This window comes from Silene latifolia, chromosome X, assembly GCF_048544455.1.
Source record: "Silene latifolia isolate original U9 population chromosome X, ASM4854445v1, whole genome shotgun sequence".
NCBI classification, from domain to species: Eukaryota; Viridiplantae; Streptophyta; class Magnoliopsida; order Caryophyllales; family Caryophyllaceae; genus Silene; species Silene latifolia.
In genome coordinates, this window is record NC_133537.1 from 228,903,716 (window position 1) to 228,916,167 (window position 12,452).

The 12,452-nt window shown below is 36.9% G+C and overlaps 1 non-coding gene across 1 annotated transcript; it reads right to left on the bottom strand.

Annotated features, from left to right (window-relative positions):
* Positions 1-10,816: 10,816 nt before the first annotated feature.
* LOC141624220 (small nucleolar RNA R71) lies at positions 10,817-10,923 on the bottom strand. Its single transcript, XR_012534030.1, has one exon. It is a non-coding gene; the product is annotated as a small nucleolar RNA R71 (small nucleolar RNA).
* Between the last annotated feature and the right edge of the window lie 1,529 nt (positions 10,924-12,452).

Below are 12,452 nucleotides of genomic sequence, written 5' to 3' on the forward strand. Positions count from 1 at the left end.
GTGATAATCATTTGTCCTTGTTCATTAGTCCTTCTGACCCGTTGTGTGCACCATTTGCCCTTGTTCTTTAGTCCTAGTGACTCGTTGTGTGAACCATTTGTCCTTGTCATTGTGACTTGTTGTCCTATCCATTTGTCCTTTTTCATTAGTCATTTTAACTCATTGTGTGAACCATTTGTCCTTGTTAATTAGTCCATGTGACTCGTTGTGTGATCCATTTGCCTTGTTCATTAGTCCTTGTGATGCGACCATAATTTGAGCATATTTAGCCCCCGAATTAGCCTTGTTCCCATGCTTTTAAGTGCATATTTAGGTCATTTATTGTCTTTAGTCCTTTGTTTTGCATATTCTTTGAGGTTTTGATCCCTTGGTAGGAAAGGAGTGCAAACCTTGCATTTTCATTGCAAAATGAAGCTAAATTGTTTGAATTCAATGACCAAGCATCAAAGAGAAGACAAGATTGGAAGGCTTTTGTACATACTATAGTAGATGGGCAATGATGAGAAAAGATCCTTGCATCCCCGAGGAAATCCTCAAGGATTTTATGAAGAGAAAGGAAGAAAAGAAGAAAGAAAGAAGCTGTAAGACAATCCGAGCGGATTGCCCACAATCCAAGCGTCTTCCTCAGCTGGACGCCCGTCCAGAACCACCACAATCCGCCCGTCCACCACCACAATCCGCTCGTCCAATAAGAAGTCAATCCGCCCGTCCCGTGCTTTGGATGCTCGGATTGTGTGACAGTTAAATCCGTCTTCTACATGTTTGATGAAGGATGCGCATATTTTTCTAAGATCGGCGAATAGGAGACCGGAGTCTCTCTTGAGACCGGCGATTCCTCAAGGACTTAATCGTCATTTAAGCCCTTACTAAACCCTAATTTATGTACCTAATCCCCACTATAAATAACCCATTAGGCTAATTAGATTATCATGTTCTTCTTAGCAATCTCTAGTGTAGTTTATATCAATCAAATCTCTCTTTAATCTTGTAATCAACATTTAATCAAGTTTTAATACAAATCTCATTTCCTTAATCTCTCTTTTGTTCATCTTTCATTTTGGGTAATTGAAGATTATTTGGGTTATTATTGGGTTATTGACAACCTTCCAATCAATCATCAAGTACTTCTATTATTCTTTGCTTTATTTATCGGAATCATTAGTAGGTATAATTCTCTTAATCCCTTTTTAATTATTGTTAATTATCTTCATTTATTCATCATGTTTCACCTTGTTTGTATGATTGACAACCTTTCTAGCATGTTCAACATGATAATGAGTGAATAGTTTTCTTAGCTAGGGTTAATGGGTAATTAGGGGAAACCAACATGGGGGATGATTCATGCTTAAATTAATATGTTTTCATAGTTTATTTACTTGCTTGTTGTGATCTCAACTTATGCACATGTTATGTTTGATGAAATGCGATCCTATGAATCCTTGCATTTTTTACCCATCACCTATCTTTTCATTGAGACTTGTAAGACATAAACCAACTCGAGTCTCACTAGACCAAGCATATAGTTGAGTAGGGAAGATTAAGTCGACTTGTAGATGTTTTACAATCTAATCTATTTGGCTCCGGGACCCAAACTTTCTTAGGATTGTAAGATATAAACCAACTCGATCCATCACAACAATAATTGCTTGCTTATTATTTGAGAATATGTTTGTATGATCAATTCCCATGAATCCCCTATGACCCCATGACACCCTAGTGCCTTTTATCAATTGTTTACATCCCTTTTTAATCATCTTGCTTATTTACTTTTATTGCTATTTAGTTTAGTGATCTTCTACTTCAAACCCCAAATTGTGGCACCCCTAGACACCACTAGTTGCAATTGAAAATCTCATCTCAATTCCCGTCCCTTGGGATCCGACCTTTACTTGCCTCTTTACTAATTGTAGAGTTGTTTGTGGAGTTATACATTGTGTTTTGGTCTAGGTGATCCTAACGACAAGTACCGAAAACTAAACCCTCACAAGAGGTCACGACCAAAAATGGCGTCGTTCGTTGCTTTGACTATGTTAACTTGATTTAGATTTTCTTAAATTGTTATTAGTTGTGTCTTTCTTTGCCTTGGGGAAGTAAAACTCCTCAAGGTTTGTTCTAATTATTTTCGAGTTGTTTGATATTTTGCATGTCTAGAAGATCACGAGGTAACTTGTTACCCTTTGATCACGAAAATGAAAGGACTTTGACAAACAATAGAAGACTTGCTAGGAGAACTTTGAGAGGTATTGGTGAGGTTGTAGATATTCAACCAAACACTATTGAGTTTGTCAACCTTTTTGCAAGAGAAGGTGAGGAGAACCCAACACAAAATCAACACACAATGCCTAAATTTTCATCACATTCCGTACCAACCGAGGAGAACCTACCCAATGTGGGATTTATCTGTATGCATCCCCTTAATTTTAAGGATTATAACGAAATTTATAATGATGAAACTAGTCATAAAATAAATTGCATAAACATAATTGTAAAGGATTAAGAAATAACTTTCGGTCCTAGCAAAACGGCCTAAGAACAATATCAAAGTTGATATTCGCCTATCAGTTGCACTCAAGACGATATAAGAAATGCCCTTTGATTATGCTAGAATCGATCCAAAAATTAACTAATTAATTTTTAGGTATTTGTGTTTTTCTTCTGATGAGATGGAGGCAAGAATGGGAAAAGAATTAGGTTAGAATCATCTCCCTTTTCTCCCCTATAAACCGTGTATATGGAAGATTAGGGTAGATTTCTTCTTCTTCTAATTTTTAGCCCATTACCGAATTTAGGAGAATTAATTTCTCTTATTTTCGGTTATTCCAAAAATGTAAAAATGTTTTAAATATAAATTGTCATCTAGTGAGGATCGAACCCATAACCTCTTGGTTTGAGTACCCTCACTATTACCACTATGACACATTCATCTTGTTGATATTAAATATAACCGATTACATTTAATTACGAATTAACATATTAATTCGTCAAAGCTAACATTACATACATTTAATTAAATATAACTTATTATATTCAATTTACGAATTGACAGTTAATTCGTCTCAACTAATATTATTTAATCTTCATTAAATAATTGTCTCATCAACACATTGACTAACTGTTTAGTCATATAAGGTATCAATGTGATTACATTTCCATAACCACATCTCTCAAACACATCCTATAGGTGTGACCTTTAGGGACCAGTTGATCACCGCCATCTGTATGATAATAACGTCAAACTTTCTAGCAAGCCAACCGTTATTAGGTAATCGTTAATCAACTGATTAAAATACGAAGTATAACCTTGTGAACCTGTAAGAGATTTAAAAATGTTATCACACTAATTTGTGGAGGACACAAACTCCCACTTGTCCTCACAAGTGTATGTGCGATAACCGATTCTCATATCCTAAAATTTCTCCCACTCAATGTAAAACAATTTGCAAAATCCGTATTCGCAAAGGTCGTATTTTACAAGCGATCATCATCAAGTGTGGTTTCCCCGACTAGAGAGTAACTTAACTGATAAACGAATCATCATTCGAGCATGGCCATGCATTTCAGTTACAACTCCTCGAGTGGCCCTGAGAAATTACTATACCTGATAAGGGTTGGATATTTTCCTCAACTCGAATCCTGCAGATGTAAGCACAGTATGAAATGACCCAGAAAAAATCTACTTAGCCTCCAGTTATGGCAGACCGTGAGAAAGAAACCAAAGTCACCCAAAAACTGCCTTAATCTCAAGAGACAGTCGATAGTCAAAAGAATCGAATCTAGGAACACAATGGATGTCCTATCCACGACCTGGCACCGAATGTTTTAAATATTTAGGACTCCATTACGTTGTCACAAAAATTTGTCCTACGAGGTATCGTTATAATCTCGTATTTGTGATCGATCAGTCAACAGTTTGACTTATGGCTCATTGAACCCACCATCAATCAACTGCACAATATAATTGCCAGAGTTATCAGCTCATTAAAGAGATTACGGACCAAACAAAATATAATGTAATTCAGTTCACTTTGTGGCGTTCAAAGTTGTCAGTACAATCCAAATGAAAAACAAAATACTATAATAATACGATGAAGTTATAAATAGTATATGAAAAAGATAATGTATCAAATTCATAATCAACTACTATAACTCAGGTACACGTTTAATTCTCATGGAAAAAACCGTGCCCTCCATGCTTATCATATTTCAATGGCTCAGTAGTAGAATCTGCAACAACCTCCTGTTTGGAACTATTCCAGCTGACCGCAACACCATTAAGAGTAACAACAAATCTAGACTGAGATTTCTACTCATCTCGATCCGTTTGGAAGTTAGCATCTGCGTAACCGATTGCGCATAGCTTAGTATCTCCTCCATAAGTCAATACCCAATCCTTAGTCCTTCGTAGGTACATGGATTCTTTTGGTACCGACTCATCATACTCAATGCATATGCTACGTCTGGACGTGTGCATTTCATGGTATACATGATTGATCCTATAGTTGATGGATAAGGAACACGACTCATTCGCTCAATCCCTTCAGGCGTCGTGGGTGACTGATACTTGCTCAATTGCATCCCAGACGTCATTGGAAGGTTCCCCATCTTGGAGTTGGTCATGCTGAACTTCTCAAGAATCTTATCCAAATAAGACTCCTAACTATGTGATAACTTCCGTCGTGATTTATCTCGGTAGATACGGATTCCCAAAATGCGCTGTGCCTCACCCAGATCTTTCATCTGGAAATGGTTCTTCAACCATTCTTTAACCGAAGATAGGAGAGGAATGCCATTCCCAATCAGGAGTATGTCATCGACATACAATATCAAGAATACAATCTTGCTCCCACTCGACTTGATATATAAGCATGTTTCTTCGACCGATCGAGTGAAACCATACTCTTTTATCACCTGGTAGAAATGATGATTCCAACTCCGAGAAGCTTGCTTAAGTCCATAAATGGAGCGCTTATGCTTGCATACTTTCTTAGGATGTTCAGGATCTATGAAACCTTCGGGTTTCACCATGTACAACTCTTCCTCCAAATAACCGTTTAAGAAGGCAGTTTTCACATCCATTTGCCAAATTTCATAATCACGAAAAGCGGCAATCGCTGAGATTATCCGAATGGAATGTAGCATGACTACAGGTGCAAAAGTCTCATCATAATGCAATCCGTGCACTTGAGTGAAACCTTTTGCCACTAGTCGTGCCTTATAGGTATCTGGTTGCGCGTCTACAGAACGCTTTATTTTGTAAAGCCATTTACACTGTAGAGGTTTTACCTTATTAGGTAAATCAACAAGATCCCATACGTCATTCTCATACATAGAGTCCATCTCGGATTGCATGGCTTCGAGCCATAGCTTTGAGTCGGAACAGACCATAGCACCTTTATAGGTAGCGGGTTCATTACTCTCTAGGAGTAAAACGTCATTCTCCTCGACCATACCAATGTATCTGTCCGGAGGATGAGAGACTCTACCCGACCTCCTAGGTTCCTCAGAAATATTAACCGTATCATCAGTTGGAGGAACTACTTCCTCCATCTGTTCCTCGGTTCTTGGTTCTGGAATCTCCGACAGCTCGAAGGTTCTATTACTCGTCTTGTTCTCGAGAAATTCTTTCTCTAAGAACGTCGCACTAGCCGCAACAAAAACTCGATGTTCGGTAGGCGAATAGAAATAATGACCAAATGTTCCTTTGGGATAACCTATAAAGTATGTCTTGACCGATCGCGGGCCGAGCTTATCCTCGTGTCTCCACTTGACATAAGCCTCGCAGCCCTAAACCCAAATAAAGGACAAGTTGGGGACCGTTCCCTTCCACATTTCATATGGAGTCTTGTCGACAGCTTTAGTCGGACTTCGGTTAAGTATAAGAGCAGCTGACAGAAGAGCAAAACCCCATAATGAATCAGGCACTACCGTGTGACTCATCATGGATCGAACCATATCAAGTAAGGTTCGATTTCTCCGTACGGACACACCATTTAATTGAGGTGTTCCAGGTGGAGTTAACTGTAGAACGATTCCACAGTCTTTGAGGTGTTGATCAAACTCATTTGAAAGATATTCGCCACCCCGATCTAAATGGAGTGCTTTAACCTTTCTACCCAGTTGGTTCTCAACCCTGTTCTGGTATTCCTTGAATTTCTCAAAGGACTCACTTTTATGCTTCATTAAGTAGATATATCCGTATCTACTCAAATCGTCCGTGAAAGTGTTAAAATATCTACAGCCATATCTAGCGGTAATTGACATAGGTCCACAAACATCTGTATGTATGAGTCCTAATAGGTCACTAGCGCGCATTCCAACACCTTTGAAGGAAATTCGAGTCATTTTGCCAAGGAGACATGATTCACACGTGCCATATGTAGAAAATTCGAATGCGGGAATAGTCCCATTATCGACGAGTTTCTTCACGCGTTTCTCATTTATGTGTACCATTCGACAATGCCATAGATAGGTTTGATCTTTGTCACCAACCTTTAATTTCATATTATTCACGTGTAATACTTCCGTGGTTTGATCTAAGATGTAAATTCCATTCATGGAAACTGCTTTGCCATAAATCATTTCATTGAAAGAGAAAATACAACTATTATCCTTTATTAAAAATGAAAATCCGTCTTTATCAAGTACGGAAACTGAAATAATGTTCTTAGAGAAACTGGGTACATAGTAACAGTTATTTAAAAATAACTCAAAACCACTAGGGAGTTGGATTACGTATGTTTCCTTCGAGACTGCAGCAACTCGTGCTCCATTCCCGACTCGCAGGTCCACATCACCTTTTTCGAGAGGTATAATGTTCTTTAGGCCTTGGAAATGATTACACAGATGAGAACCACAACCAGTATCAAGTACCCAAGTTCCGAAACTTGCATGGTTAATCTCAATCATATGAATATAAGATGACATACCAACAGGAACGACGCGGCCTGCTTTTATGTCCTCACGGTACACGGGACAGTTCCTCCTCCAATGTCCAGTCTTGTGACAATGGTGGTACTCAATGTCACCACGCTTGCTCTTTGCCTTGCCCTGTGAGCCACTAGTCTCACCAAGCCCACTCTTACCGTTTCCTGGCTTCTTAAACTTTGGCTTACCTACAGTTAGGTCGCCTGGAGCTTTGCCCATACCTTTACCCTTGTTGGAAATCGTGAGAACATCCTGCTTCATGCTCCCACTCAATTTCACATCCTTCTCGGTCTGTACGAGAAGTGAGTGTAGCTCATGAGGACTTTTCGTTAAGTCATTCATGTAGTTGTTCGCCCTGAAAAGGGCAAAACCATCGTGAAGAGAATGAAGCATACGGTCAATGACTATGCTCTCACTGATTTTACAATCAAGTGTCTCCAATTTCTCGACATTCTCAATCATGTAAAGAATGTGTGGGCTAACCGGTTGGCCCTTTTGGAGTTTCGCATCAAAGAAGCGACATGTATGCTCATAAGTAACGATTATCGGGGCTTTTGAGAACTCGTTAGTGAGCGTGGTGAAAATCTTGTTTGCACCTTGAGCAATGAAGCGTCTCTGCAAATTGGTTTCCATTGCAAAGATGAGTACGTTCTTTATCGCACCCGCTTCCATGACGAAGTCACTATAAGCAACTGTCTCATTAGCTCTCGCATTTGGGCCTGTGTTTACCGGTATTGGCTCAGTTAGGTACCTGAGCTTACCGTCAAGAATGGCGATTCCGTAGTCTTTGCCTCCCGATCCCGCAAAGTTGGACCCGTCATTCTTCAGTCGCGTGTACTGATTCATGTTGTCCACAAAGATTTTAAGCCAGGACTCGCGTCAAAGTGTGGCACTCGGCATTGGGATTTCGTTATTTCCAGCCATTTGTTGTAATAGTAATATGAACGTGTTCTACACTGCGAAAAGAAGAATAAATAATAAGCAAGTGCATCGATTTTAATTTAAGTCTAATGATCTAATGTCATAACGCGAAGACTCAAGTATTTATATAATTGACCTTCCTCAAGAATTATATAAATGATCCCAAGACTCAATTATCTGTGAATTGATAAGCCAACCTTTTGGCTAATTCTACTGTTAGAATTCTTGATCGATAAATTTCTGTAAATTCTATCTTTAGTCCATCATAATCACGAGAAACTCTTCGGACTATAATGTTGAGATAAACTAAGTCATCACAAACTACTTACCCAACGTAGAAGGGGTCCTAGTGTGGCCTATCCTATCAAAATGAACATAAATACAACTTTGGAATCCATCCATAGACCCGAGAAGCTTGTCTTGATGTTCCATCTTGATCCATGTAGCGGGAGTGAGCTCGAATCTCCATCTTTAGTCTTCTCAAAAATTACAATTTTAAAATTACATAATAAACCTATTTACATTTTAATTTCAAAACCGTAATAAATAAAGAAAACCAAAACGGAGATACGAGATCTCAAATTACATTAAAAATTATGTTCCCATCATTACGAAAACATAATTTGACTAAGGCCACATTAAGTATTACAAATTACAACCGATTAAAAAAATACGTAAATAAAACCATTCAACGATTCATTCAACTAAAATAAAATGCATCAACTAAAAAAAAATTAAACATACAAGACATAATTCTTTAATTATGTAGATTAATTTTATCCAAACCACCTATTTAAATGATCAAATTAAGGGACAATTCCTCAATTAATCACATTAATTTTAATCTTAATTCACATTAAACTTGTAATATGAATTTAATCCAATCATTATTTTAAACCTGTTTAAAATAATTAGGTATCTATGAATTATGAACCGCTTCACAATAATTAATTGGCCAAAAACAACAAAAAAAATTCCCCCATTTTTGTGTCTAGGCAAAACAGTAAAAAAATAACAGAATTTTTTTTTTTTTTAATGTTTCCAGCTCGGCTGGAATAAAAACAGACACCAAAAAAAAATTTTCTCGGTTTTTCAGCAACACCCGAAAGAAAAAAACAGATTTTTTTTTTTTTTTTAAATCACAAGACATGAACAAGACTTAAAAGCGAAAAAAAAAAAATTTACTAAAAAAAAAAAAACAAGAACCCTAATGCCTCTTTTTTTTTTCTTTTGCGGCAAAAATGCCCTAAAACAAAAAAAAAAATCCGATGAAGAAAATCGTTTATAGTTGCTATTAGAACATGATTAGCATATGAATTAATGAAACATGATTAACCGTATATGGCAAAAACTATATATCAAAACAATTTTTATATCATCAACATGATGATTCCATTTACATTTGAACATAATCTGCATTAAATCAAAATCTACCAATTCTTCATATGATAATTTTAACTGATTAAAACAACAATATGAAAAATAAAAATGGAAATAGATCATCAAACAAAGGGAAAAACGGCTGAAAAAAAAAAAACAATTCTTTTCGTCCCAAAAAAAAAATTCTGCCGAACCAATTTTTTTTTTTTCGAAACCTTAATTTAGTTTACATCCAATTTTATGAAAATCATCAAAATAAAATTCGTGGCCTTGGCTCTGATACCATTTGTGGGATTTATCTGTATGCATCCCCTTAATTTTAAGGATTATAACGAAATTTATAATGATGAAACTAGTCATAAAATAAATTGCATAAACATAATTGTAAAGGATTAAGAAAAATAACCTTCGGTCCTAGCAAAACGGCCTAAGAACAATATCAAAGTTGATATTCGCCTATCAGTTGCACCCAAGACGATATGAGAAATGCCCTTTGATTATGCTAGAATCGATCCCAAAACTAACTAATTAATTTTTAGGTATTTGTGTTTTTCTTCTGATGAGATGGAGGCAAGAATGGGAAAAGAATTTGTTTAGAATCATCTCCCTTTTCTCCCCTATAAACCGTATATATGGAAGATTAGGGTAGATTTCTTCTTCTTCTAATTTTCGGCCCATTACCGAATTTAGGAGAATTAATTTCTCTTATTTTCGGTTATTCCAAAAATGTAAAAATGTTTTAAATATAAATTGTCATCTAGTGAGGATCGAACCCATAACCTCTTGGTTTGAGTACCCTCACTATTACCACTATGACACATTCATCTTGTTGATATTAAATATAACCGATTACATTTAATTACGAATTAACATATTAATTCGTCAATGCTAACATTACATACATTTAATTAAATATAACTTATTATATTCAATTTATTTAATTGATTAATTGTCTCAACTAATATTATTTAATCTTCATTAAATAATTATCTCATCAACACATTAACTAACTGTTTAGTCATATAAGGCATCAATGTGATTACATTTCCATAACCACATCTCTCAAACACATCCTATAGGTGTGACCTTTAGGGACCAGTTGATCACCGCCACCTGTATGATAATAACGTCAACCTTTCTAGCAAGCCAACCGTTATTAGGTAATCGTTAATCAACTGATTAAAATACGAAGTATACCCTTGTGAACCTGTAAGAGATTTACAAATGTTATCACACTAGTTTGTGGAGGACACAAGCTCCAACACCCAATGGTACTCCCACACCACAACATTTAACCGGAAATTTTATTGCCAAATCCGCATTTATCTAATTAGTCGAAAGAAGCCAATTTAGGGGGATGCCTTGTGAAGACCCTCACTCTCACATGGAGACTTTTTGCGACTATTGTGATGCGATTTCTCAAACCGGTGTAACTCAAGACCAAATTCGATGGGTCTTATTTCCTTTTTCTCTAATTGGCACCGCAAAACAATGGTTGAAAGGACTTGATAAGGCTACTCTCGAAATTGATTCTTTGAAGAAATTGGCTCTAGCTTTCTACAAAAAGTTATATCCACCGGAAAAGACTAACATGCTATGAGCTCAAATTACGGGCTTTAAGCAAAGAGATGAAGAATCTTTGTATGAAGCTTGGGAGCGATTCAAGGGAATCTGTCGCTCATGTCCTCATCATTGACTTAGCGAGTGGTTCTTGGTTCAACAATTTTGGAACGGTCTTTATGAAGACTCAAGAAACATTCTCAACATGGGATCAAATGGAATGTTCACCGAAGTTGATGACAATCAAACTTGGAACAAGATTGAGGAAATGGCGGTCCATAATTCACAATATAGTAGACCTCGCAAGTCTACTAGAGGAGGAAAGCATGAAGTGGACTCTATTACTCAATTGGGTGCTCAACTTAGTGCTCACATTAATACCATCAATTTGAAGTTCGAAAAAGCTATGGCTAGACTTGAAGAAGCCTCAAAATCACCAAAGCAACATGTTAATGCCATGACAGCATCTTCATCAATCCCAAGTGGGATATGTGAGAATTGTGGAACTTTGGGACATGACCAAAGTGAATGTAGGGGAACAAATGAACAAGTGAATGTTTTTCAAGCAAGAGTGGTACACCTTATTCAAATTATTACAATCAAAACACCAAACTCCACCCAAATCTCTCATACAAAAGCCAAAATGTTCAAAACCCTCAACCAACATACACCCCACCTCCCATGAGCAACCAAAATCAAAGACCCTTTTACAACCAAAACCAAGGTTACCAAAATCAAACTCCATACAATCAACAAAATGACCAAGGTTTTGATGTTCAAAAAGCGGTCCTCCAAATGCAAAAGAATCAACAAGAGTTTTTCACTCAAATGCAAAAGGATAGTCAAGCAAAGGAAATCACCATCAACAACATCCTAGCCCACACCAAAATTATGGAAACCCAATTGACTCAACTAGCATCCTCAAACTCACAAAGACAAAAGGGGCAATTACCACCTCAAAGTAATCCCCCAAGACAGGAAACGGTTAGTGCCATTCACTTGAGGAGTGGTACGAGGTATGAAGCACTGAAGAAGCAAGTTGAGGATGAAGTTGTGGAAGCTAGTGACAAAGAAGACGTTGTGCAAAACTCTAAGGATGGAGAACCATCAAAAGAAGAAGTATCAAAGAAAAATGAAGACAAGGCAAAGGAGAAGGAGCCCATTGTGATTAGACTTCCTTTTTCAAGTCGTCAAGCCAAGCCCAAATTGTGTGACCAACTTGGAAAATTTATGGAGATTGTGAAGAATTAGGAAGTCTCGATTCCTTTCACGGAATTAATCAATCACGTGCCGGCCTATGCAAAGTATATGAAAGACATCCTTACGAAGAAGAAGTCGATCCGGAAGCTTGAGACTATCGCCTTCACTAAGGTGAGTAGTGCAATACTTCAAGGGAGTTCACCTCCAAAACTTAAAGATCCGGGAAGCTTCTTAATACCGTGTACCATTGGCGACACCACGATCAACAAAGCCTTATGTAATCTAGGGGCTAGTGTGAGTGTTATGCTGTAACACCCGCGAATTTCTCATTTTTTTTAACATTTATAATTTATTTAACTATTCTATTATTTTATTTATATTTTAAATTATTTAACTTAATTAATTTTATTTTAAACACAATTTTTATAAAAAAACTATATTTTTATAAGCCTGTTTATATAAAAATA